Here is a 25817-nt window from a genome sequence, read left to right as displayed (position 1 = left end):
CGACTAGCCGCTGCTGGTCTGCGGTTCTGGCTGACGGACCCTTTTGCCAGCCGGGGTCCCGGCCACAGGCCCGCCCAGCCCGGCTGCCGGCCTAGAGTGAAAGAACCCCTAGACCAGCAGCGGGACTGAGCGAGCAGCGCGTTAAATCAACATTTTAATTTTCATAATGAAGCTTCTTAAAAAATTTTGAAAACCTTGTTTATTTTACAATACAACACTAGTTTAGTTATATAATATATAGGCTTATAGAGAGAGACCTTCTAAAAAACATTAAAATGTATTACCGGCACATGAAATCTTAAATGAAAGTGAATAAATGAAGACTCGACACACCGCTTCTGAAAGGTTGCCGACCCCTGACCTATTAGTTCCCAAATTTAAAGAGCCTGGCACCAATCGGGGGAGGAGGGGGGTTACTTGGGGGTGGAGAGGTCTACTCAAGACACAGCTGGCAGAGAGTCATGAAGATTGCTCTGAAAATATCCATCATCACTTTAACTCCTTTCACTCCAAACTTGTTCCAACCACCAATGCAAAATGGTATTTTCTCCTATTGTACTTCAGGGACTATTTCAACTTGCCATATGATCTGTACTCCTTTGCATTGTGTTTGGCAGGTGCCCGGATTATAACTTGACATTTCTGATAACTCCATGACCATCTTGTTTCTTGCCTTCCATAACATTTTCCACTGATATAACAAGAAAGGAGGAAGCCAATTTTATAGGAATTCACTCTCAATGATCAAAGACACTCATGCTTACAAGAAACAGAGTTGTATCCCAGTATTCAGAGTGAGAGAGCTATATGGCATACCTAGTGTGAGCACAGAGAAAGTGGTTGTCAAAAGACATTTTCTAGAGAGAAGCTCTTAGGCTGTGAAATCTTTAGTTTTGAGAGGCACTACACATGCAGTACTATCCAACGTTAGAACAGCTCACGCAAGGCATATGGGGATTATAGATTGTCAGACATTTCCACGTAAATCCTCCTGAGTGAGGAGCCCACTCTTTCAGGTAAAAATAACCTTCAGGTCGAAATGCTGAGTCTTTAGCCACCAGGAAAGATAACCTTGTCCATCTTCTGTAGTGTCACCAGGTTGGACTTTGACTGCTACATGCAAACAACTGTATATTTTAAAATGAAGGCAAGAGGATTATAAAGTAATAAGTGGTGGGACAAGAGGCCTCTTGACATTTGTTGTTCTGCATCTTGGGCCACTCTCATCCTTCCACATGCAGCTTCGGGGGGAATGTGATGTAGAAGGTGATGGGGTATGATGATTAAGACTATGTTTTAGTCACGGGTATTTTTAGTAAAAGTCATGGACAGGTCATGGGCAGTAAACAAAGATTCACAGTCAATGACCTGTCCATGACTTGTGTTATATACCCCTAACTAAAACTTAGACCAGGGAGTTGCAGGGCGGTTGCCTGAGACCCCCGCTGGTGTTGGGGGGGGGGGGAAGAGGGTACGCAGGAATGGTGCGCCGCCTGGGACCCCTGCTGGTGTTGTGTGGGGGCGACAGGGGGCAGCCCGTCAGGCTCCCTACCAGGCTCCGCACAGCTCCCTGGAAGTGGCCAGCATGTCCCTGCAACTCTTAAGGGGAGAAAAGCCCAGGGAGGCTCCGTGTGCTGCCCCGCCACGAGCTCCAGCTCCCATTGGCCGGGTACTGCAGCCAATGGGAGCTGCAGGGTGGTGTCTTCAGGCAGGAGCAGCATGCAGAGCTCTCTCGCCCCTCCACCTTGGAGCTGCAGGGATATGTGAGCCACTTCCAGAGAGGGTCTGCTCTCGCACACCAACTCCCAGCCCTCAACTCCCTCAAACATCCAAACTGCCCCAACCGCAGCCAGGTCGACTGGCCCGGGACTGCCTGATCTGCTCTGGCAGCCCCAGAGCCAGCCACACCAGAAGTCACAGAGGTCATGGAATCCTTAACTTCCGTGACAGACACAGAGCTTTGATGATGATCCACAATGGCAGCTGAGCATTAAAGCCTGGTTGGAATGGCAGAGTGACGTGCAGCAGAAGCTAGGTACAATAGCCCAGATGGAGGACCATGGTGACACAGCAAAGGACATTAACCTCTTTTTCCTAGTCTTAGGAATGGTTAGAAAACCCTATTAGTTTCTTATGATATCTCCCCACAGAGCATGAGAGGGGATATAAATATTTATCGAAGAGCCACAGACCTTGGCCACAGTATCAAAATGCTCTCTCTTCTGTGTTTTGTTTTATTATGTTGTTGTTGGGGGAGGGGTGGGGGGGAGGTTGTTCTTTTTGATCCTCTCATTCTGATTCAGATAGTGACTCTTCCTCCCCTGAGGAGGAATTTTTATTAATAAAATAATATTTCCTTCCCCTGTGGTGTTTGGCTCCTTGCTCCTGACTGAAAGAGTGAAGTGAAATTGGGCTCAGGGATTACTCTAGAAATATTTCAGGTGATTAGGACCCTCAAAGAAGTTGTGTTTATTGTCTAAGTTGAGGCTCATTTCATTATGGCATTATGACTCACAAGAAGATAGTGAGAGAGACACCTGTCACTAGAGTCAGCTTTATCAGTCCTGCTTGCAGCTTTTTTGCTAGGAGGTGACCCTGCCCAGATTGGAATGTGAGGGAGAAACTGCATTCTGTGCACAGAGGAAGCTAAATTGCCCCATAGGACACTTGAGTGAGGGCTGTCTAAAACATGAGATGCAGACCTTTCCTTGTGCCTTTGGCTTTCCAACCTAGCTTTCTGTATGAAACCTGCCACTTCAGAGCCTCGGCTGCAGAAGCAGAGTCATGGAGAAAGAGTCCCCAAAAGGCAAGTACAGCCTGGGGGCCAAACTGATATTAAGATGGCCAAATTATTGACCCAAACTGTTACCCAGCAATTTGAAATAAAATTTTGGCGTTTTCCTCAGAAAATATCAGTAACAGTGGATCCTCATCTGTGAAAGATGAAAATACAATCAAAACAGAATATAGTTAGGGACAGTTTATTACAAAATGATCTACAGATTATCCCAGCAGCCTAAACATTAAGAGGTTTAATTTGTACATTAAATTACTCTAGTCCAGGATTTCATACTCATACTCGATGTTGAAATACAAAAACTTAACAGCTATATACTACCTCTTCTTGAACAGGCTGTTTATTATTCCCTAGTTTTCATCTTTGTCAAATAAAAATCCAGTCCTCTCTCAATTTTGGCCATTTGGGACCAAAATTAAATTTTGACTTCATTGTTTTGTCCAGTAAATTAAACTGCAAAACAGATTTCTGAATAAATCTCTCAAGTTAAGTGAGTACCAGAGCATTAGGAATATATGATCTCACTAATGACCATACTGAGATTTAACACAATACTTCAGGTGCAAATGCAGAAAACCGAAAAGGAGAGGGAATTTTTCATTAAAGTTATGACTCGGATATACATGGCACAATTAAATATGGAACTGTATATCATTTTATACATATATATTTTATACAAGGTTCCTGAATTAAACCGTAAATTAAGTAATGCCCAATTATATTGCCTGTCCTGACAAAGATAAATCTGCTTCACTAATTTGCATGCGTTAGACTGTGCAACCTGGACTCATGCTGACAGACGTTACATGACGAGTAGTATGCTTTTCAATGGCAAAAGTTGTGGTGTCTCCTTTAAAATTATTCGATGGCAAATGCAGCAATTATTCTTTTATTATGGTGTTTTTGCATCATGTTCTAATTTTAAGTACTGAACTTGCTGTCCAGAGTTTATGCCACATATTTTACGTGAAATTTTCTACAACTGTGAAACAGCAGGGATAATATACTATGATTCTAGTAGCACGTGTTCAACACTTGATTTACAGACTCAAAACAGCCTAAACAGAACATAACAAATTTTAGTTTGCAATCCATTGGTAGTACATTTAAAAATACATTTCATATTTCCTAAAATTTTACTAAATGAAAAAGGACTCAAAATGTTTCTTTTAAGTATTTAAAGTTTTTCTCTCAAAACAGTAAGAGCATTTTATTTGTCCTCTCCCCAGTATACTAAGACGAAAACATTATTTAAATTGTTTCAATGGGGAAAGCGCCTGATATAGATTTAAGTCATCATCTGGGTGTCCTATTGTTTCTTATCAACAAGCACCAGTGTTTCCTTAACAACATACAAAACAGCACACAAAAGACAAATGTTCTAATAGATGGTGCTAGGACTGGAGCAAGCTGAGGTAAGGATCATTAACATTACTGACATTGCTGGCAGCTTAACAAAAGGGAAAACCTGTGTTTAATCTATTTCCTACTCACCACAAGCTGTAGCTGAGTCCCCAATAATATGGTTTGTGGTTAACTTTATGGAAGAAGTTGGTAATGCAAGAAAAATGTACTGAAACAAACAAGCATCTTTAAAAGTTACTACATGGTATGTTTGACAAATGATCTTTGCTCATCATCTCTTAAAAGATACAGTTAACACTCATGTATGATCCAGTTGGCAGAACTTTTCTTTTCACTGGATTTTTAGGCCAGACTGGATACAAGACAGCTCAACTGTAGTTCCCAATACTATTAAAGTCTATTTTAAGATTTCATATTAGAAACATATGATTTACATCTCCTGGAGAAAGCAACTGAAGACTTTCTGAAGTTCACTTATTTCCCTTTGGGGTTAATAAAAGGGGGGGGGGGGCATTTAAGTCTTTAACTATCCTAAAACAGTAAATAGTCTAGACAAAAAGAATTTTTTTTTCCTGAAGTCAACTGAAACCTCATGCATACAAGAGAAGTGTGCTTAAAAAGTATTCAATTTATCATCCTCATTCTTTCCTCCCCAAGCAATTTTCATTGAAAAACACAAGACTGAAATATCTCCTAGCTATGAAAATGAAAAATAGGGCTATGTTAAAACAAAAGAAACATTCCAGCCTTCCATTTAAATTTCTTATTCTGATTTATTGGGTGCCAACACTGTGTTTGGTGCTGTACAAGGCATACGTAAAACAGTCCCATGCAAACTACATGATTATCCTGTTTAAAAGAAGAAATGCAAGTACGTACTTTTCTTCACAATAATTTGATTCAGCTGAAACTGTTCTCAGTTCAGTAAATAGATGCAAGTAGTTCACTGCTGCTTAACATGCCAGGCAAATAGGGCAAAATGCATCTCCAGTAATACTGGATCTACTTGGTATACTGTGACATTACATTGTAATTTCAACTGAACGTTAATACAATAAAAAAAGCACAGACAGAAATGGGGGAACAACTAGAAAAGCATAGACAGAAATGGGGGGCAACAGCTAGAAGGTGATTAAGGTAGGAATGTCTCTCCCCTCCTTCACAAAGGTAGCAACAAGGAAATTTAAAAAACAAAACAAAAACAAAAAAAACACCCCCTTACTGTATCAATTTAACAACTGTTTTGTTTGTTTGTTTGTTTGTTTTGGGGGGAGAAGCGGGTCACCACACATGACAATATTCCCGGATAGACTGAAGAACTGTCAATTATGGGGTGGTGCTAGAATACTGATTACCGTAACAATAAACCGGGCTACCATTCTATCTTCCTGTATTGTAGGCAGGAAAAAACCCACACACACTTTGGATGAGGTTAATCTACGCAAAATAGTGCCTGTCTAATGTACAGCCTGGATTTTTCAGACTGCTGTCAGTTTTTTACTACCCTTAATTCAGAATCCTGATCTGCAAGACCTGGACAAATGCATCTCTGCTGAACATGGACAGTCTGCTCTGCAACTGCTAAGCTCTTGGTCAGGCAGCTACCTTGGAGGTTTGGAAAGGAAAAACACTCAAGACCCCTATTCAATACAGATAGCGTTTCAAACTGGGAATTGTGTGAAGAGGTTCATTTTATTCCAAACCCTACATTTTTCTTTGTCTTCTCCCCATCCCTATAATAGATATGCAGAAATCAAGCTCTTCCCAGCTTCAAGACTCTTTTCATTTGGTGGGAAGAATCTCTCTCCAGACTTTCACAGACAAGGCAGGACTAATTATGGGGGAGAAGGAATTTAATTTTTTTAAAATTTCTTCCCCATCCCTTGCTTTTCCTCTCTTTACTCTTCCTATCTCCCCCTGTGGGTCCAGAGACAGAATAGGCTCACTGCTCCTCCATGCATGTCGTAAGAGGCAACTAAAAAGGGGCTGCCTGGATAGGGATGGGCTCCGCCAGGTTAGGAATTTGCCCAAGACACACTGTATGATGAGCAAGTCAACAATGTCCATACCGGATTGGTTGCAGCCTGGGTTAATAATGCCCACACCATCTCTCTCCAACCAGGGCGGATGCAACAAGTATACTACTGGTGTAACCCCAACAAAAAGGATCCGTGAAACAGATATCACCATCATAGCCACATGGAATGCAAGGACATTGAGACAAATAGGGAGGTGAAAGAACTCACGTACAAAATGGAACAATACACCTGGCACCTCCTAGTAATCTCTGAGGTCAGATGGAAGAATTTTGGAGAGGCACTAATGGAAGAAGGCTATGTACTCTATTACTATGAAGAGGACAAACATGTCAACAACATAGGATTTCTTGTGCATAAAGATGTCAAGAATTCAATATTAGCATGCCACCCAACGTCCAGCAGTCTTATTTCCCTCTGTCTAAAGGCAGTACCGTTTAATATCACAGTGGTACAAGTCTACGCCCCTACAACAGACTATAATGATGAGCAAATTGAAGATTTTTACAATCAGCTCCAAGACATCATTGATAAGGTACACAAGAAATATATCCTGATTGTAGAGGGAGACTGGAATGCTAAAGAGGGTACTGACGCACAGGCAGATTGGCGAGATTATTGTGGCCCGTTCTGTAATGCGGTAACGAATGAGAGAGGATTGAGAGACTTTTGGAGTTTGCCAGCTATAACAATCTGGTTCTTGCAAACACATTAGGAGCATCCAGATGATCAACATGGCATGCACCTGATGGTCTACATCACAGTCAGATGGACTACATCATGGTGCAAAACCAATTTCGTTCTGGGATTAACAGAGCTAAAACAAGGAGTTTTCCCCAGTGCTGATATTGGAAGTGATCACAACCTTGTGATGCTAAATTTTTGGCTGTGGCTAAGGAAAACCGTTCACCAGAACCAAGACTGACTTAGAAAGACTCAGACCAAAACATTGCAGAGTCATTCCAAGCAATGATTGGCGGAAAATTTGCCCCACAGCTTGCTCTAAAGGAAGATGTAAAAACAATGACCAACAATTTCAACACTGTAAGGAATAAGGCAGCAATGGACATCCTTGGGAAACACCATAAGACAACAAAACCATAGGTCACAAATGAAATACTACAGATGTGTGACAGAAGAGAACTTAAGAGAGACAAGAACAGCAGTGAGGGAGCTAATAAATACAGAGTGATTAGCAGAAAGATCAAGAAAGGAATGAAGGTGGCCAAGGAGATATGGATTGAAAAACAATGCTCTAAAATTGAAGAGAGTATCAATAATAAAAATAGCAAATGAGCCTTCCAGGTTGTAAAAGATTTGATGAAGGAAAGATGGACCCAAGCTAACGCAATTCAAGACAAAGAAGGGAACAGTCTTACAGAAGAAAGGGACATCACCAATAGGTGGACAAACTACTGCTCCGATCTATACAACCACCAGACAAATGGAGATCCTAGTGTCCCAGAAGCCCAGATTCAACACAGGAGGATGACTTTCCAATACTGCACGAAAAAGTGGAGACAGTTGTGAAATCATTCAAGAATGGAAAGGCTACACGTATTGACAACAACATCCCAGCTGAACGGAGAAGAAATAGTAATAAATGTACTCACCAAGATCTGCAACAAGATCTGGCAGACCAGTGAGTGGTCCTCCACATGGAGGGAGTCACTAATCATCACTCTGCCAAAGAAAGGCAACATGCAATTGTGTCAAAATTACCGGACCATGAACTTAATTAGCCATCCCAGAAAAGTGATGTTGAAAGTCATACTGAACAGATTGAAGCCACAAGCGGAGAATATAATCGCTACAGAAAAGGTTGGCTTTCATACTGGAAGAAGTACCACAGAACAGATTTTCAACCTTCGTGTTCTATGTGAAAAGTACTTACAACACCAGCAGGACATCTACCATGTCTTTGTTGACTTCAAGAAGGCGTATGACGGAGTACAGCATGAAGCCCTCCGAGAAGAAGTATAATGTTGCTCATAAGCTTATTCTTTCCATTAAACAACTGTACGCCAAGGCCAGCAGTGCAGTTCTCGTTAACTGTACAATAGAAGAGTGGTTTTGCACCACTGTTGGGGCCTGGCAAGGCTGCCTTCTTTCGCCCACATTGTTCAACATCTACTTGGAGTGCATAATGACTGATGCCCTGGAAGATCATATATGCAGAGTCAGCATTGGGGGTGTGTGCGCGTGAACAATCTCAAATCTTTGGTATGCTGATGGCCTGGCAGGCAGCAAACATGAACTTGCCAACCTCATGAAACAATTAAATGAAACCTCCGCAAAATACGGCATGGAAATGGAGTACAGAGAAAACCAAGCTAATGACAAACAAACGTGATAGGATCAGCTCACATATCACTGTCAATGGACGAAAGCTGGAGAAAGTGAAACAGTTCAAGTATTTGGGGGCAAACATCATTGATGAAGGATCAAAGGTAGAAATACTGGCAAGAACTGTGCAAACTTCAGCGGCAAAGCTAAACCATTTGGAGGAATAAGAACATCTCCCTGGAATCCAAACAAACTGCTGCATGCACTGGTCATCTCCATTTTTCTGTATGCGTGAGAGACATGGATCCATACAACAGAACTTGAATGGAAAATACAGGTAGAAGAGATGAGATACTTCCGTAAAATCCTGGGCCTCTCCTACTTCGACTATGTCACTAATGAAAAGGTCCACATCATCATCACCCAATGCGCGGGTCATATGAAGACCTCTTGACGACCATGAAAAAGCACAAACTGAAGTGGTACAGCCATGTAACAAGATCATCCTCCAAGGGACAGGGGAAGAGAAGAAGAGGTAGACAGAAGAAGAGAGGGATTGGCAACATAAAAGAGGGGAAAAGAATGGATTTTGCAGAGACTCAAGCACTCACACACAATCGTCATGAGTGGAGACAATTGGTTGGATTGCTCATCAGTGATGGCGCCCCAATGACCAATGCAGTTATGGGAGTGGTGATGACGAACAACTCTTCCTTACTTCATATAGTGTTCTTCCCCCTCCTACTATTTCACTCTTTCAGCTAAATTCCCCCATTTCATCTCACATGCAGTTTCTTCATTCTGCCAGTGGGAAATGCAGGACTCTCTCTACCCTATATGCTGGAAGCCTAATCTTCTACACTAACAAATCAGAAGGTATTCTGCTGAGCAGTTTTCAAGTAGATGTTGCCTGGCAGACTTTGTCTTCAGAAGTTAAAAAAAGCTGTGTACTTAACTTGAGTTACTTAGACTATGGTCTTACTTTGACCATGTGAGAGCTACAAGCCACCTTGTAATCACTAAGATTTTTACCTCAAGTTTGCTAACTCGAGTTAAGAACAGACCTTTCTTCCTAGTGAAGAAAGCTGCAGAGAACAGTCTTAAACAAAATGAAAGCTATCGTTTTAGCCTTTCAGGGGAAGGGAAATGGTGTAGAAGATGAGATGAAAAGGGTTGTGAGGGGGGAGGGGGATGAAATTTAAGGAGTGCAAGATGTACAAGAGAAGGCAAAGGATGAGGTGTAAAATGGAGTAGCAGATGGCTACATGAAAGAGAAGATAAATGGGGCAGTGGGCATTGTGATAGAGTGGAATTGATCTGTATCGAATTGTGAACTCTCTTTTTTTTACACTATGATCTCTATTTTGTATTATGTGCTGATCACGTCTCAACTTGTTCAAGAAAAACAAGGTGGGTAAGGCAACATTTTTTTTTCGATCAACTTCTGTTGGTGAAAAAGACAAGACCTGAAAAAGAGCTCTGCATAGCTTAAAAGTTTGTCTCTATCACCAACAGAAGTTGATCCAATAAATGGACCACCTCACCCACTTTGTTTCTCCAATACCTAGGATCTACACAGCTAGGACACCACTGCAAACCTGTGCAAGTCAAGCCTACTAAGGTACATTACAGATAGCCAACCTGCCCATGAAAGGGGCTTGACATCCCACTGAAGGATCACTGACTATCAATCAAGACATTAGTGTGGGGCTATCAACTTTGAAAGTCTCAACGACTGGCTGGAACAATCCTTTTTTCTATACAAGTGAGGCAAAACTGACTGGGTAGGGGACTGAAGCCTTGCAGTTGAGCACATACAGGGGCTGCTTTAGCTGAAAGCAAACTATGCAGTTGTTTATGGTGGCAGATTTAGCCCAGTCACCCTCCATGAGTGGCACTGCATCTCATGTACCAGGTCACAATTTCACTCCGCCACCTCCCATCATGTCAGAGGGGTGGCAGCACTAAATCTGCCACCCTAGGCTTATAGGGGTGGGGAGGGGGGCGTACACTGACGTTTCAGCTAGGGCCGCTATTGTCTTGTACACCCTCTGAGTGTATGGCATAAGGAGACAGACTTTACCTAAGAAGGGGAGTTGCTCTGAAGCAGGGTGCCAACCATTGCCATATGTAAGCAGAACATGCAGGAGAGAGGGTAGGAGGGACTGCCAAGAATAAATGTTGATTAACTTCAGCCTTACAGACAGAGTGAGACCGCTAGGGAGGGTGAATCTCAAGACTTTTGTTATTTTTCAAGTTTCAGAGTGGTAGCCGTGTTAGTCTGTATCAGCAAAAAGAACAGGGAGTACTTGTGGCACCTTAGAGACTAAAATTTATTGGGGCATAAGTTTTCATGGGCTAAAACCCATTTCATCGGATGCATGCAGTGGAAAATACAGTAGGAAGATATATATACACACACAGAGAACATGAAAAAAATGGGTGTTGCCATACCAACTTTAACAAGACTAATCAATTAAGGTGGGCTATTATCAGCAGGAGAAAAAAAAACCTTTTGTAGTGATAATCAGGACGGCCCATTTCAAAGAGTTGACAAGAAGGTGAGAGTAACAGTAGGGGAAAAATTAGCATGGGGAAACAGTTTTTACTTTGTGCAATGACCCATCCACTCCCAGTGTTTATTCAAGCCTAATTTAATGGTGTCCAGTTTGCAAAATTAATTCCAATTCTGCAGTTTCTCATTGGGAGTCTGGTTTTAAAGTTTTTTTGTTGCAGAATTGCGACTTTGAGGTCTGTAATTGAGTGACCAGGGAGGCTGAAGTGTTCTCCCACTGGTTTTTGAATGTTATGATTCTTGACATATCATCTGTGCCCATTTATTCTTTTGCATAGAGACTGTCTGGTTTGGCCAATGTACATGGCAGAGGGGCACCACAAACACTGTTCACAAAACAATCACTCCATTATCTGATTTCTAAGCCTTTATCCTCAAAGGGAATTTACAAAACAACATCTTCAAGAGGCAAGCCTGGGAACTTACATTCATAACTTTGCTAGACAATAAAAATCCTGGTCTAAGGCTGTGTCTATACCAGTGGCTCTCAAACTATTGTACTGGTGACCCCTTTCACACAGCAAGCCTCTAAGTGCGACCCCCCCCCCATAAATTAAAAATAATTTTTTAATGTATTTAACATCATTATAAATGCTGGAGGCAAAGCGGAATTTGGGGTGGAGGTTGACAGCTCGAGACCTCCTATGTAATAACCTTGCGACCCCCTGAGGGGTCCCAACCCCCCGTTTGAGAACCCCTGGTTTTACAGCTTAGGTCGGCAGAATTTATGTCACTCAGGGATGTAAATAAACCACCACCCCCTTGAGCAACATAAAATTACACCGACAAAAGCACTGGTGTGGACAAGCTTCTTCTGCTGACATAGCTTCTGCCACTTGCGGAGGTGGTTTTATTATGCAGATGGGAGAGCTCTCTTCCCATCAGCATAGAGCATCTTCACCAGATGTGCTGCATCAATGCAGCTGCAGCGCCGTACGTGTAGATATGCCCTTAATAAAGGCAGTGAATTTACTGCTTATTACAACTGTTTGTATCCCACTAACTCTTCCTTTTTTGTCTTTTTCTGTTGAGGGTGTTAACAAGTCACTTCACCTTGAACAGTCTTATAGAACCTGTGAACTACTTATTCTAAACAATCTGTTCAACTTTGTATTTAGCTATGGCCTTTCCCATACTTAAAGAGCAGCTCTGTGTAGCTCATAAGCTTCTGATTTACCAACACAAGCTGGCCCAATAAAAGGTGTTACATCACCAACCTTGTCTCTAATATCATGGGAGCAACATGGCTATAGCACTAATGCAAAAGGAACACTTAAGAATTAACCAGTTTCAATTCACCCTTAGAGCCTGTCTACTCAGTGAAATAATCAACACAAAATCCAAACCAATCAGTTCAGTCAGCAAGAGGGGGCTAGGACAGGCTAGCAATAGGAAAGTGAGGGGGCGACAGCCAGCAAACATCAATATAGGAGGGAATGACAATTACAGGTCATATGTGTATGCTTCATCTATAAGGAGCAGAAAACAAGTCATTTTTCTGGGCTGTTGTAGAAAGATGTTTTTAAAAAATGCAATTAATCAGGTTGCGAATGGAAAGAGATGCTGCAGGGAACCTCTTCTTACTTTATTATGGAAGTTCAACAGACAGAAGATTGAACACAGCTGACTCAGCTCAAAAACTGCATTTCTAGTTTATCATTTTTACCTTTCTAATTCTGAAAAAGAAATTATTGTCCATCAATGGGTTGAGTAACAGGAAAGTGAGTTGCAGCCTGCAGGTTTCTTTTTCTTATAAAATGGGAACCATAGGAGAGAGTGTATCCCTGTGGAAAAATGTTACATTTTTAGTGAAGTTCTTGTTGGCTTTTTGCCCCCGTTTAATAAAAACATAACGTGTTTTGGATCCCTTTGCCCTCTCTACAGACTTTTTTAATAATAATCCAGGCTGAGCATTCAACTAAAGCACCATTCCAACCAAAATGAAGGGAATAGTCTTTTCTTCCTGGAGGGAAAAAAGGGTAATAAAGGCTCCCATGAAGCAAGAGAATTCAGACTTCGACTAGATTTGGTTCATCCAGCTCACCTTGAAACCATTTATAATGCTGCTCTAATACTCCCGGCAACTTAGACCACCTCTAGTGTTCCTTACATAAGAATAGTGATGGTACTCATCCTCTTTTTCCTTCCCCAAAAATCACAACTTGCAGCATAGAGTACAAATATCTGATACCAAATGTGTATCATCATGTTAATAGTTTCAATATTCATTGCATAAAGTGTTTGCTGTTGCTCTAACACTCTCACAGAAATTGATCAAGACAGCCAAAGCAGTAACTGGTTATTGCAGAAGTTGCACTGTTTGCTGAAACTGAGGGACATGAGAGATGCTGGGCATCCTTAGTTCCCACAGAAGATCAAGATATCTACTCTCAAGTTGATAGAAGTTAGGGATGCTGAGTGCCTTCCAGGACTGGGCCCACAATCTAGAGAATCCAAAGTGGTAACCTGCTAGTAACAATCCCTTTTTACTCTCTTCCTTTTAAACTGAATGTTAACTTTGAAGAGCAAAAGTTGGATCAGTGTTTATTTTCATCATCTTACTCAATGTAAACTACTCCTCATCCCAGTCACCTTTATTTTTTTTTTTAAATTATGACACATTGGGTGGGATTTTAAAAAGCACTTAGCAATGTCCTAATTGTCCCCAGTAAAAATGGTAGCATTGGTAAAAATTGGTAAAATTGCTATTAACGTCAATGAGAGCAGTTAGCCAAATGCTGAGCTTTCTGAAAAATCCCATCTTTTATTTTTATGCCAAAGGTTTTTACAAATCTTAAATGCATTATAAAAATATTTATTTTGGGAACTACTATAAATCTGACCCTATTGTATATCTCCAAACATAGGGAATAGAAAAAAGTGTACTGCATTTTTTTTTAAATACACTACCAACTCAACATATTTTGCATCCTGATTTTTTTTTTAATGAGAATAACACAAGGATGTCAAAAATCTTTTCTTAAAAAAAAAAATCTTATTTAATCGATTTTAAAACTACACAATTTAATGGTTAAAATACTGCAGTTAAGTTTTAAGTGGTCTGTCAAAATAAGTGCCATTTAGAGTTGAAAGTGCAAAATTACCAATAATTGGAAGACATTACCTTGCATGGTCTTCATGACGCAATTCATTTCTCAAAAGGAATTTCTTACAAAAGAATATTGCTTCATTTCTTTTAACGTAGTTAGGAGCTGAACAATCCCACCAATACTACTAACAATTGGAACTGCTGTCTCTCCGGGGGAAAAAGTAGGTAACTTACCTGCCTCTTGATATATTAACACAACCTCAAAATTATAGCTAGTTTGAACACACAATTATCACTGACTGAACTTATAAAGATGCATTGAGGCTTCCTGTATATGGTGTATGACCACCATAGCAAAGATAAAAGGTTTTCTAGCATTTAATATGACTATCATAGAGCTTAATTTTCAGTGGTCACTTGTGCCATCTTTCTGCAACTCTGCTAACAATTCATACGCTGTTTACAAAGTGAACGCATTCTCTTCACTGGTTTATATATAGGTCCCACTCTTCTTGTTTAAAACTGATGTCTCAGCACCAGTTTTATTATTATGAAGCATCTCCAGGGCCAGTGTAAGGGAGAGACAAAATTCACAGATATCAACGACAACTTTTATTAAGTAATATTATTGTTTCCTAACATAAAATGAATGCTAGACAACTTAGGAGGAATTTTAAAAACACAAAAAGTGTAGTTACACTTACCAAGTCTTATTGGTCCAAGGATAAGTGAACTGGTAGGCATTACAGCATTACAGTGAGACAGAAATGTTTTCCTAACAGCACCTTGAAGAACTATGTGCCTACAGACACATCTACAGAAGCCTTGTGGTGACCATTCTGGATTTTTGTATGTATAACAGTTCATGCATGTCCACCATAAAACTAAGCCTGCAAAATTCTGCTTAGCTGTGGCCATTTCTATTGATGAACATGTATGAGGAGTGCAGAACCTGACTGTGGTGGAGAGAGATTGGGTATGTCTACATGGCAAAAAAAACAAACAAAAAAAAAAGCATCAGCTGGCCTACTGCCAGCTGATTTGGGCTAGTGGGGCTCAGGCTGCGATGTTCCTGTTCAGACTTCCGGGGATCAGGCTGGCTCTAGGACCCTGCCGGGTAAGAGGATCCCAGGGCTCCACTCTGAGCCTTGAAGTCTACACAGCAGTGAAATAGTCCCACCGACCAAGCCTAAGTCAGCGGGCATGGGCCAACCACGGGTTTCTCTTTGCTCTGTGAAAGGAAAATATACCCACTCCAGAGATTGCTGTGGTCCAGTGGCCAGGTTACAGCACCATTCTTCCTGGTCCCACTGGTGTTTTGCCTGTCCAAATGAAGTGGTTAGCCTATACAGCACTACTTGAAGTGCTGAAGGAACAAGTGCTTTACTTACTGTAGAAGGAACACTTTCTCTAGTGTCCAAAAAGAGGACACTAAGGATCAACAATGATAATGGAGAAGCAACTGGGAGGCAGAACAGAAGAATGAACAGACATCCAGGAAAGCAGGAAAAAAAACGGCACAAAACAGATTAGAACCAACCAGAAAAAACACAAAGTTGCCAAAAAATGGGGGGGGGGAGAAATTGAGACACAAGAAGTAGACAAAACATCCATTCAGCCAATTACCACATTATGCAGTATATCTAGTACAACACATTACATTTCTGTTAAAAGAGCTCACTGTGCCTTACAAGTGGTTCTGCCCAGCAGAAAAAATGTAAATTCAAGTAAATACAGAATTAAAAGGAGAGAGTGAGAAGTCCTCCATGAAAAAACTGCAACAGAGAGATGAGGTACTAGCTCAGACTAGCCTATAAAAGAAAATAAAGCAGTCATTTGACCATAAACTAGAGTCCTCCTAAGAGTGACTCCATTAAAGAGGCGAGTATAGCTAACTGATTAAAAGATCATCTTGATGTCAAGAAAACACAGACCCACAAGCAAATGATGTATTTGGAGCACTTAAAATAAATCTATGCCACTTAAACCCATAAAATTGTTTTTGATACGAATATTCTTGATGCATTCCTGACATATACTTCCAGTAATCTGCACTCAGTTTGCCCTTCCCTGAAGACCTAGCAGTGCTTAGTGTTAGTAACTCTCATGTACTCAGTCAAGATCCACATATATTTTGCACAATTTGTACAACAAGAAGTTATAATTTTGCACATGAAAGAATATATTAACTGATTTTTCACAGGTGATCATTTCTGTATTCTCCATTTGACACCTGGGACCCGATTCTCAGAAGGGCTGGGCACTCATAACTGCACTAAGCCCATGGAAGTTTTGATAATAAGGCAGTGTGGTCTGCAGGTATAAGCACAGTATTCAAAGTCAGGTGATCCTTAAATCTAATCTTGGGTCTTTTACTGATTTCTTGCTGGTCTTACACGTCACTTATCCCTTCTGTCTCAGGTTCCCCCATCTGTAAAATAGATATTATACTACTTCACATCTACCTTAGAAGGTGGTAGTGAGGTTTACTCAGTCAATGTCTGAACAGTGCTCTGAACATATGAAATATTATAAAAATGCTAAGTGTTCTGAAAAAAAAATCAGGCTCTGGATGTCTCAAGTAAACTTTTGCAAGTTTCAGCTTTTATTTCCCTATGCCTCGGTTTCTTGCGTGTAACAGGAGTACAATAGTCTATCTCACAGGGGAGTCTGACTATAAATTCATTAATATTTGTGAGGTTCAGATACTACAGTGATGAGTGCCACGGAAATGTCTGTATGGCTATTAATAATTCCATATTCAGTGCAGGCCTTGGATGATGTGCAATAAATAAGAAAAAGGCATAAAGTGACCCTTGAGGATAAGAGAGAAAAAAATAAATAACTGCTTCATTCTCTAAAAGCAGCAAAGAATCCTGTGGCACCTTATAGACTAACAGACATTTTGGAGCATGAGCTTTCATGGGTGAATACCCACTTTGTCGGATGCATGTAGTGGAAATTTCCAGGGGCAGGCATATATATGCAAGCAGGCAGCAAGCTAGAGATAACGAGGTTAGTTCAATCAGAGAGGATGAGCCGCTGTTCTAGCAGTTGAGATGTGAAAACCAAGGGAGGAGAAACTGGTTTTGTAGTTGGCAAGCCATTCACAGTCTTTGTTTAATCCTGAGCTGATGGTGTCAAATTTGCAGATGAACTGAAGCTCAGCAGTTTCTCTTTGAAGTCTGGTCCTGAGGTGTTAGAGCAGATGCGGTTGTACCTCAGTGCTTGGCTGTAGACAATGGATCGTGTGGTGTGCCCAGGATGGAAGCTGGAGGCATGAAGGTAGGCATAGCGATCAGTAGGTTTTCGGTATAGGGTGGTACCTACCGACCGCTATTCATATCCAATCTATTTAGTATATTAAGCTTAGTTTGCATTTTTTATTTATTAGATAATCTGCTTTGATCAGTTTGATATAATTTATAATCACTTAAAAATCTATCTTTTGTGGTTAATAAACTTGTTTTTGTTTTAATCTATATCAGTGAGCTTTGACTGGAGTGCTTGCGGTAAATCTCTGCTTGGTTACCACAAGTGTGCATTGTTCTCTTCACATGAGGGAGAGGTGGACCAGGTATTAAACCCATATACTAGCCAGATTTGACCAGGGCAAGACGGTACTGTTCTGGGGTCCCAGACTGGGAAGCTGGTGGTTAGAGAGCCTGCGTGTAACAGCACCTGTGTGTGTCCCTACCTGTATGTATGCTGGTGAAAGTGTAGGCTGGAGGGCTTTGCAGCTTGTCACAGCAGTACAGTGTAAGAGGAAGCCCAAGCTGCTGGGTCGGGGGCGCAGAAGTACTCCAGTTCCAGGTGGCACCCCGGGGGAACACTTCACACAGAGTTTCCATTAGGTCAGTTCTCAAATTTCACTGCACCACGACCTGCTTCTGACAACAAAAATTACTACATGACCCCAAGCCGGGGGGCAAAGCCTGAGCACCACCACCCCGGGTGAAGCCCTCAGGCTTCAGTCCCAGGAGGTGGGGGTCGGTCTTTAGCCCTGGGCCCCAGAAAGTCTAACACCAGCACTGGTGACCCCATTAAAATGGGGTTGTGACCCTCTTTGGGATCCCGATCCATAGTTTGGGAACCGTTATACTAGGTGGGCACAGAAAGAAGCATCTAGCATGATCCGGGGTGCTGATTTGGATACAGCTGTGAATAAAATTAAGACTAATTATGAAAGATAGATTAAATAAAAAACAGCCCTCTGTTTCTGTTTCTTTACAACTTCATTCAGTGAAAATATAAAAGCCTGAAATACTGCTATAATTAGGGCCCTACAAATTTATGGTCCATTTTGGTTAATTTCATGGTTATACGATTTTAAAAAATAGTAAATTCCATGATTTCACTTATTTAAATCTGAAATTCCACGGCACTGCAATGGTAGGGGTCCTGACTCAAAAAGCTGTGCAAGTGGGGGGGGAGAAATGGGAGGCGGGGATGGTCACAAGAATATGCTAGGGAGAACTGCAGTACTGCTACCCTTATTTCTGCTCTGCTGCTAGTCGGCTGCTGCCTTCAGAGATGGATGCTTGGCCAACAGTCGCATCTCTCTGGCCACCCAGCTCTGAAGGGAGCACAGATAACCCTGCAACTTCCCTGCAACTTCCTTTTGGGTCAGGATCCCCAATTTGAAAATCACTGGTCTCCCCCGTAAAATCCGCATAGTATCGGGTGAAGGTCCATTAAAGATTTCATGGGGGTAGACCAGATTTCACCGTCTGTGATGAGTTTTTCATAGCCATGAAGTTGGTAGGGCCCTCGCTATAATTTAAAGGCACTAACATAATAAATGGACATATGTTCACTGAACTAATACTTAAAATCTTAGAGGCATTAAAACTAAGTGAAAAATTGTTGAACAGCTACATTAATAACCTGTTATAATTTTAACAAATCTAATGATGTGAGAATAATATTTTGTTTGCATAATTGTACCTAAAATAACTGAAGCTGATACTCAAACTGGATTTTGAGAATAAGATATTTTAATTCAGTAATTAAAAGATTTTGTAATTATTTTTAACTTATAGTAAGTTAAAGCCATTTGATACACAAAATGGAAATGGCTTAAAATAACTTCACTAAATGCATAAGTAAATAACCAATATCATGTTGTAGTAGCCAATTATGTAAGACACTGATCTTTTTAATCACACTTAACATTAAGGGTATATTAATAGTTTACAGAGGCTTAATAAATGGATTAGTAGAGGTTATCAGCATGTTACAGGCATGCTTATAAGTAGGACCCTACCAAATTCACGGCCATGAAAAACGCGTAACGGACCATGAAAACTGGTCTTTTGTGTACTTTTACCCTATACTATACAGATTTCACAGGGGAGACCTGCGTTTCTCAAATAGAGGGTCCTGGCCCAAAAGGGAGTTTCAGGGGGAACACAAGGTTATTTTAAGCGGTCACAGTATTGCCATGCTTACTTCTGCACTGCCTTCTCAACCAGCAGCCACTGCTCTCCAGCTGCCCAACTCTGAAGGCAGCACCACCACCAGCAGCAGCGCAGAAGAAAGCAACCCCCTTATAATAACCTTGCGACCCCCCCCCCACAACTCTTTTTTGGGTCATGACCCCTACAATTACAACACTGTGAAGTTTCAGATTTAAACAGCTGAAATCATAAATTTATGATTTTTAAAATCCTATGACCGTGAAATTGACCAAAATGGACCATTAATTTATTGCCCTATTTATAAAGGTTTATAAGCACATCAGTAGCAAGTGTTACAGATGACTAAGTCATGAATATAAGCAACCCATTTTCTTATTTGATTCTATACCAATTACACTAGAAGTTCCATAGTGCACACCTGACATACTACAGCAAGTCAGTGCATGGTAAGATAATGCAGTGCAGACATATACCCTGCCTTGTTATGTACCAAGTGACTCTGTATACAATCCCCCAGTGATTAAATAGATATATCATTGATGCCATACCTAAGCCTCTCTAGAAAGCAATTCATTTACATTAGCCATTATCCTTGATATATAAATTAATTCAAAATTACTCAAAATAAACATTGCAGCAGAAACAAAGATAACCTTTCTGCAATGTTTATATTTTTAAATATTTGCTTGACTAGCATAAGAATATCAACAGTTTCCCAAAGCAGTGACACAAAATAATAGGATGAAACTACTAGTAACTCACACCAGTATTAAAAAAATAAATTCCATTTACAGTTATCACTATGTACTTATAAAGAATAAGGAGGGAGATTTATGGAATTGAGATTACCAAAAAAATCCACAAAAGTAGCATATTAGTTTTTCCCCCCAACTAAACAACAGGATCTGCAACTCAGATTCACACTTAAAAACTTACATGTGACTACTCATCACAGAAGATGTAGTTTCGTGGCAGCAGACACCAACACCAAGCCAAGATTTCAGGGTAGCCACAGATTATTTAATTTCTTTTAAATTCCTTTTGACTTAAGAATTTTACCTAGGTGCAACAGGAGAGCAGTAGGGACCTGCAAATCATACTCTCACAATGATGAGAAAGCTAAAGTACAGTCTGAAAAATAGCGAGACCCCAGACTGACTGAGCCAAGCCTCTGATATCACATTTAAAAGAAAAAAAAAAGGTCCAGATTGATGGGGTTTCATCTATAGTAGTGCACAAAGGGTCATGGGGGACACACTACATTTTAAAAAACACACACACACTAACAAACATTTGCCAAAAAGAGCTGCATCAACAAACTGTATACATCTAATACAGAGGGCCAATGCTGGCCACCCTGAAATGAATGTCTGAACTTCCATTAACTTCAGTAGGAGCAGGATTCTAGTCCATAGAGCAGGAGGTCGGCAACCTTTCAGAAGTGGTGTGCCAAGCCTTCATTTATTCAATCTAATTTAAGATTTTGTCTGCCAGTAATACATTTTAACATTTTTAGAAGGTTTCTTTCTATAAATCTATAATATATAACTAAACTATTGTTGTATGTAAAGTAAATAAGGTTTTTAAGTGTTTAAGAAGCTTCATTTAAAATTAAATTAAAATGCAGAGCACCCCCTCAAGCAGTGTGAGTGCCACTGAAAATCAGCTCATGTGTCACCTTCGGCACACGTGCCATAGGTTGCCATAGAGTAAGTCAATGAAGTTGAAGATTGGTTTCTAAATGGGACCATTACAAATTATTCATGGGAAAAAATGCACTTCTTCACTGCCTCCAAGACAACAGCTTGTGCTCTAGAACAATCAGTCCTGACCTTCCATCTAGATATTTATACCGGGGATGAGGATGGAATCTCATCTTGTGAGAGAAAAGGATTTCTTAAGCCTTATTGTAACAATTAGTTTCATTTTGTTCTAGTAACATACAGGAGTGCAATACTGCATGTCTGCTCTCAGAAATACAGCAAGAGATTACCAACTCATTTCTGCAGTTTTGTTGGTAATTCTTGGTTTCCCTACCAACCATGGATGTGCATTATTCTGTAAGTGAAATCCTGGCTCCACTGAAGTCAATGAGACCATAATTTCACACAATATATCTAAATGGAAATTGCACCTATGTTGCATTTTACAACGTCAATACACTGTGCAGTCATTAGCTAATTAATCCAAATTACAGTCCCATGAAGTACACAGGCATTATCACTAGGCTACTTAAGGTGAAACTGTGGCAGAAATGTGCAGTGACCTGCCAACAACAACACAACACAACACGTTATTGGCAAGACTGGGATTAGAATTTAGGATTTTGTGATTGCCAACTCTACAGTCATTCCTCCTTTGCTTTCCAATTTTTGGTTGTGCCCCTCTCCCCAACCCAGACAGGTTGGGTGGTCTGCTGCAATGAGTCAGCGGGTGGAGGTGGCACTCCCTCTCCAAGCCCTTCCACACAGGACCATTCATCTCCTGGCATTCCCAAAACCCATCTAGCTCACTGGAGCACTAAGAACACAAAAGTGAGAATGATTTTCATTACTTTGTGCTAAGACTCCCCTACAAATTCCTCCAATGACTTCTTCTCACCAGCTACATTAAATTCAAGTTTCTCATCCTCATTTTCAAGGCTCTTCACAAACTTTCCCCACACTTGTTTTTCTGTTCTTGCTTATCATAGCCCATGCTTTACTCTACCTAAGAGATGCTCACTCATCTTCGTGTTTCTTTCTCTGTGCCTTCCTTTTATGATGCAACATATGCCTGGGGCATCCTCTCTACCCTTACGTGTCAGGCATACAACAAATTCTTCTTTTAGACTCACTTTTTCTGAAAGACCTACGAATGCAAACTCATCTTAAAATTCCTCTATGAGTACATAAACTATGATTAAAGGACCCTAGCGTCAACAAGGCAAGCTGAATTAATATGTTATAACTGGTTGTATGACTACAGCTAAGGGACCATCTAAAATACAATTTACCCTGTCTTTATTAGTATTTTAAAATATTTTAAATACAACAAAACAAAGAACCTTTTATTTTAGTCTGGATATACCCTACTTTAGCACCATTCTCTGAATCTATCAGTCTTATGTGTGTCTGCATTTCAATTATACACTCTTAGGGGCATGGTTTCCCTCATGCCCAGGACAAGGCACACAGTTAGATTTTAACAAGCCAAAATACTCTTCAGTTCTGTAACAGCTATGTATGTGCAAACGGTAGGTGGGGGAATATGAGGAGGAGGATAAACACTATTATCTGTTTCTAATATTTAAGGAAACTTTTCTCAAGTCAAGCTGTTATAAAATCTTGTTACCTTGCGCTTCAAGAAACCCACATATTATCTAACGATCATAAACTTCTGTTTCAGATTTATTTTTTATCTGAAATTTAACACAGTATTAACATTTGTAATATATATGAAGACTCAAAATTCCTGTTGGCTAATCTACCCGAGAGTTATTTTCAGAACATCACTTCCCCTCCCCCCAGTGTTTGTCAAATGGATTACCCAACTGGCAGCTGACAATGCATTAGTCAACAGGCAAGGATGGCTGTTGGCACCACAGCAGAAATACAGTACGTGAGCATTTTCTTTAAAAAAAACAAAAGAAAACAGAGTTTAAGCAGAGCAGGAGGTGCATGGTAGACAAGGGGGAGAGAAGATCACACACACTGGCTGAATTCAGTAAATCTTACAGAGTTTTCATATAAATGATGAAAGTGTTTTCTTAATACTAGTACTATGCTGCTACTATTACTACTGTGTTACTTCTCTACAAAGCATATTAAATTAAATACTGGTTAACGTTCTATGGCCTGTGTTACGCTGAAGGTCATACTAGATGTTCACAATGGCCCATTCCAGACTTTAAAAAAAATCAAAAAAAAAATCCATGAATCTGTAATTACTACAAAAGAATGCAAGGAACAAATGGTTCATTGTATGTTTGAGATTGGAGAAGTGGTGGAAGTGGGGGGGAACCATGGGACAGATACCAGCACCTGCAACAAAACACACTAATGGTGCAGTTTTAAATCAGGTCAGGAATGGCAACGACCAGTTAAAAAGTTTTTAAACAATGTGAACAACATTAAGACGAGACCTGTGAATCAGCATGTCTCTCAATCCTATTTATTAGGCAGCTAGTTACAAGGCCAAGGCTGAGTTTTACACTCAATGAAATTTTAATGCAAGTCATATCCCTTAAGTATCTGACATTTGATTACATTAGGCCCCCTTCTCTTTATTATTATCCTAGAGCTGATATCTCCTTGTGACAGAAAAGTGGCAAGAACAAATATTTATGACTTTAGGAAAAGGAATAATAAGGAGATTTGGGTTCACCAAAGACTGAATAGGAAAACCAGCAATCACCAACGGTTCTGTAACTCAAACAGAGGGCCTATTACACAAAGAAAAATACCACATTAAAAGGCATTTTAAAATGAATTGAATTTCAAACTGTGTTATATCTTCAAAAAATGCACTCACTACTGGGCACTATCTGTAGGCTACATAATAAGAGTCGTCACACAAAAAAATCAGAGACTACTTGTATCATCCCAGCAAAAATCCTACACTTGCTGTCTCAATACCAAAAGTCAAGTTTACTGGTTATCCCACGGTCAATGAGAGGAAATGTACTACTCTCCTAAAAGGCAATACATATTGTTTAAATAGTACTTTTAACTTCCAAAATTTATGTTCCAATTCATGTATCAATTTATGTTTTTTAAGGCCACCAAATTAGCCGTACATTACCTATTTATTCAAAACCAACAGTGTCAAAAGAACTGGCTACTGCCTGAGATTTTTTTTTTTTAAATGTTTTTTTTCCCCAACGTATTGAATATTTTTTATTGGTTTGCACTCCACAGATGCATGCAGCGGGCAGTCCGTGTTCCCCTGAGCGCAGACATTATGAATGTCCCCCCCAGTCCTTATGGCGGGAAAGGAAGAACGTGAAGGAGGATAGCAGAAACTACCTTGCACCTCTCCTCCACCTGTACGCTCAAGTACGGGGGCCAGGGACACAAGATAGAATCAGCACTTTCATTACAAACCTTCATATAACAAACTAAAATTAACATACTGCAGAAGTATCCAAGTACCCTCAGATGAACTAATTATGGGGGTCAAAGTAAGCTGCAGTTGTTTGCAAGAGTGGGTCAGCGCTATTACTACCAACAAACAAGATAGGTTATTCTTTAGCTCAGTTAAGTAACCATACTACTTTTAAGAAATAAAGATCCCCAGGTTAATTTCTTATTAAAACAGATTTCTCAAAAATATGAATAATCTTGTCATTCTAACTTATTATGGTTACCAAACCGTACTTTATACATTCAGGTTTGAAAACTGTTAAGTGTTCTAGCATATTAGCTGATTTTTTGGGAAAATTGTTCCTAGTTTAATATTTATACAATACTATCACTGTTTTACCATTAGTAAGAGTGGTGGTTGTTCCTTGGAAAAACATGATTAGTATCAAACACCATGATAGGGAAAATTTTAAGATCTACAGATAACTCCACTGTGATAAAGTGTTAGAATTTTCAGAACTAATGACCAAGACGATAACAAATTCTACTGCATATGCCCAAGTGACCATTTTCAGTGGTTTAGACCTCTAACACATTTAAGGCAGATATTCACTGGGACAGTGTAAAGCAGTACTGAAAGTTTTGAGAGAAATCTTCCTGCCAAATTTCAAGGTCCTACTCAAAAACCTTTAAGACACTAGAACTGTTCAAAATATAGTTTGGACAAAAAAATTACATATAGTTAAAACTACCCATTTTCCTATTGACCGTATCCTTGAAAATGGTTGGATTCTTCTGGATCAAGCTTTCTAATAAACTTCAACATGAGGTAGACATCAAATTTCACCTGGCAAGTAAAAATCTGTCAAAGGGAGCTCCAAAATAAAGGTATGAGGATGGAAGTTAATTAACTCTAACACACACAAAACTCTTCCACTTCCATTTTCTCTTTCAGTCTTACATTGGCTTGTTGCTCTGATTTCAAAAACTGAAATCCTTGCAAGCACATCTTAATTTTTTTCTCTTCATGGCTGTATTTTGGCTTTCTAAATAAGTATATTTTTAAAATTATAATTCACACACTATAATAAGTAAAAAAGTACCCTGATACATTAGAGGCCACAAAAGGGCACAAGATTAAAAAGTAATAGAAACAGCTGCACTTTCCTTTCCAATTGCTTACATTTCTAAGGCATCCACTCTTTAAAATATTCCCTATGCAGATC

At 40.1% G+C, this 25817-nt stretch overlaps 1 protein-coding gene across 1 annotated transcript in view; it reads right to left on the bottom strand.

The window, feature by feature from the left end:
- IRS1 (insulin receptor substrate 1) overlaps nucleotides 1-25817 on the bottom strand; it is a 90466-nt gene that overhangs the window by 6837 nt on the left and 57812 nt on the right. The window lies entirely within an intron of this gene.

This window comes from Chelonoidis abingdonii, chromosome 8, assembly GCF_003597395.2.
Source record: "Chelonoidis abingdonii isolate Lonesome George chromosome 8, CheloAbing_2.0, whole genome shotgun sequence".
In the NCBI taxonomy this organism is placed as follows: Eukaryota; Metazoa; Chordata; order Testudines; family Testudinidae; genus Chelonoidis; species Chelonoidis abingdonii.
The sequence above is the reverse complement of the archived record's forward strand: the minus strand, read 5'-3'. Positions and strand labels throughout refer to the sequence as shown.